Source organism: Cornus florida, unplaced genomic scaffold, assembly GCF_030987335.1.
Source record: "Cornus florida cultivar Cherokee Brave unplaced genomic scaffold, ASM3098733v1 CherokeeBrave_3.0.0_Hap2_Chr10, whole genome shotgun sequence".
Lineage (NCBI taxonomy): Eukaryota > Viridiplantae > Streptophyta > Magnoliopsida > Cornales > Cornaceae > Cornus > Cornus florida.
The window spans coordinates 61,037,368-61,041,115 of NW_026775580.1; the positions used below are offsets into that span (position 1 = coordinate 61,037,368).

General features: G+C 36.5%; 1 pseudogene; it reads right to left on the bottom strand.

Annotated features, from left to right (window-relative positions):
• Window positions 1-323: 323 nt before the first annotated feature.
• On the bottom strand, window positions 324-421 carry LOC132280386 (small nucleolar RNA R71; annotated as a pseudogene).
• Window positions 422-3,748: the final 3,327 nt, after the last annotated feature.

Sequence of the window (3,748 nt, forward strand, 5' to 3'; positions counted from 1 at the left end):
CTTTTCAGCGCTCATCACATTCAATTGCCCCCATTTAAAGCACATCACTATGAGATTAGACCACAAACCATTCAAATGTTTCCCAACTATCATGGACTTCCAAGTGAAGAACCTTACAAGCATTTGGATAAGTTTCTTGAAGTGTGAAATACACGGACATGCCGGAAGAGGTTTTAAGACTTAAACTTTTTCCTTTCATCCTTAAAGACAAGGCAAAATATTGGTTCAATAATCTTAGGCCTTTTTCGATAACTTCTTGGACAGAAATGCAACTAGAGTTCTTGAAGAAGTACAATCCGGTTTCTAAGACGAATGCCATGAGGACTTCCATTAGAGAATTTTCTCAAGAGGATGGGGAAATGTTTCATGAGGCATGGGAAAGATTTAATGACTTGCTTAGGAAGTGCCCACATCATGACATACCTAAGTGGCAACTAGTTCAATATTTCTTTAAAAGTTTGCTGGATAGTCACAAGGGTATGGTTGATGCATCTATGGGTGGTTCTTACCTTGATAAGCATGAGGACGATGTATGGCAATTGTATGAAAGCATGAGTAAAAATTCAATGCATAGATCTTTATCCTCTAAAATGGTAAAAATCTAGGTGGAAGGAAGAATGTTGGCTTATATCAAGTTGACAATTCCAATGACATAGCCACCAAGATGAAATCCTTATCTCAAAGGTTTGATCAATTTTTTACTACCCAAACTTTGGCGAATCAAGTATCTTCCCCCCCTAATAATGTTCATCATCGTGCATCCAATGAATCATGTATGACTTGTTCTAGTGTTTTACATTCTACTTCTGATTGTCCCCATGGACATGTGCCAAATGAAAACCATGAGCAAGTCAATGCTACATTTGTCAACCAAGGGAATAACCCCTATGGCACTCATTACAATTCAAGTTGGAGGAACCATCCAAACTTCTCTTAGAAAAGCCAAAGGGAAGGCTCAAACCCCCCCCCCCCCCCCCAAGGTGGTTTTCAAGGAAAGTATGTTCCATCTCCAATGCAAGGCCAAGGTTCCCAAGGTTTTAGATCATCATCATTTCAATCGCATGGTAATCAATTCTCTAATTCTCATTTTCCTAACCAATCATCATATTCTCAAGGAAATTCTAGGAGTCTTGCTTTTGAGGAAAAAGTGTTGACCGTTCTAGGCACACTGGAGGTGAACACTCATTTGCTTCATTCCTATTCCCAATCCATTGCTAAGTTAGAAACCCAAGTCGGGCAAATAGCTAGTTCTTTGAATGCTAGAGAGAAAGGAAAGATGCTTTTGAATGCACCACTGAAGCAACAATGTGTTGTGGAGACTCATTCCTCATTAGAAGGTCACACAATCGAATATGTCAACGCGGTGACAACCTTAAGAAGTGGGAGAATTGTGGACAACCAAGTGAGTATGTCCAATGAAAAGAGTGAACCGGTGCAACCAAAAGTTGACACCCGTCCCGTTTCACATCCTATTCCTCCTTCATTGCATATGCCTGATCCCTTTGTTGAAAAAGTAATGGAAAATGATTTAAACAAAGCTTTGAAAGATGATTTGAAAAATTCTTGTGATAGTTTAAAAAATTCTTGTGTTGAAAATTCTTCAAAGAAAGATTTTGAAAAAGCTTTTGAGTCTAAAGCTCCATTTTCGGATGCCTTGAAATGATCCATTTCTCTTGACAAATAAAAGACCAAGACTAATGAAATCATTGATATGTTTAGGTAAGTGAAGATCAATCTTCTGCTTTTGGATGCAATTAAGCAAATTCCAGTATATGCCAAATTTTTTAAAGATCTTTGCACCCAAAAAAGGAAGAACAAAAGCCAAGCACCAAGAAAAGTGATCTTGACTGAGCAAGTGAGCTCCATTTTACAACATAACACTCTCCCAAAGTTTAAGGACCCCGGTTCACCTACTACTTCTTACATCATTGGTGACCATGTCATTAATCAGGCTCTTCTAGACTTAGGAGCAAGTGTCAACCTTCTCCCCTATTCAGTGTATGTCAAATTGGGCTTAAAAGACTTGAAACCAACGTCGGTAGTTTTGTAACTCGCTGACCGATCCATCAAAAAGCCCCGGGGTATCATTGAGGACGTTTTGATTAAGATTGATAAGTTTTTCTTCAAAGTGGATTTCGTTGTCATAGACACAGAACAGGTTCCGAACCCCAAGAGCCAAATTCCCGTTATCCTTGGCCATCCCTTCTTGGCAACCGCGAATGCCAACATAAATTATAGGATGGGGATAATGAAAATCTCATTTGGGCATATGAAGGTGAAGTTGAACATCTTTAATCCGACACTGAATTCCATAGACAAGCATGAAGAAGTGTGCGTTGTTGAAAAATGCATTGCCAATGAATTTGATAAAGTTGAATCTCTACTTAATATTGAACATTCCCATGGTTTGCTTACCAAAAAGGATTCAAAGAAAATTGCTTCAAAAGAAAAGTTTGAAAGGGCATGGAAGCCCAAGAGTTGCTTTGACCAAGGACCATCAATGTCTTTTGATCTAAATTTAATAAGTTCCTTAAAGAACCATTTGTTGGATGGGGGTCGAAGTATTTGTCACCCCGTCAAAGAGGGGATGCATAACAAGATATTTGATTCGGGCTAAAAGAGCCCAACGTCTTGCTAGAGACGTTAAAGACTAGCAAATGCTTCATAGGGTTTACAACCCTATTCCTCCCTTATTTCTATTTTACCTTTCATTTCTTGCGTCATTTAGATATATTCTGGGTTTATACACATTGCTAGGAACTGTGATTGAGAATGCATGCACTTCCATTATGAAAATAGGCATTTTGCACTTGTTTGATCGATCTCAAAGGATGTTCGATCGATCGAACATTCATTCCTGCATCAAACCTGTATATTTCACCTCTCTATGTATCGAGCGAACTTCAGTTCAGATCGATCTAAGTACTCTAAGATCGATCAAAAATTCTCTCAGATCGATCTTCAGTTCAACACTTAGAAAATTTTTGAACCCTGTATAAAATAGCTCTCTGTCTGATCGTTCAAACTTGTCTACAGGTTTTTACCTGTTCGATCGATCGAAGCATTTTCCAGATCGATCTTAGAGTGATCGATCTATATTTCGTTGTTGACTTTCACTTTGACTACATTTTTTTTATTTTTGATGTTTATTTTATTTTATTTTATTTTCAAAAATCTCAAAAATATTTTTATTTTATTTTATTATATTTTAATTTCAAATATATATATATAAATATATATATATATATAATGAAAATAAATAAATAAATAAAATTCCAAAAAGATTTTATTTTATTTTATTTTATTTTTTTTCTAAAAAAAAAAAATTAAAATTTCCAAAAATATGTTTTGAAAGGTTAGATCGATCTGAGTTCTTTTCAGATCGATCTATGTTCGATCGATCGAAGATATTTCCAGATCGATTGAACATGTCGGAAGTAGTTTTTAAAAATAGAAACCCTAGGGTCATTTGATCGATTTACACATCGATCTTGACCCTCATCATCTCCCGCCGCTGCAACCTACCTTCCCAACCTCTGGCGACCTTCCACTAGCTTTGAAACTTCATCTTCCATCTCAGATCTCATCTCTCTCTCAGATCATTTCTCTCTTTGAGATTTGGTAAGTTGAGTTCCATTTTTGGGATTTTAAGTTTCAATCTTAATGATTTAGATGTTTTCCATGTTAGATCTGAACTCCCATGATTAATTTCTTGCCATATTTGAGCTTTGAAGCATGTATATATATA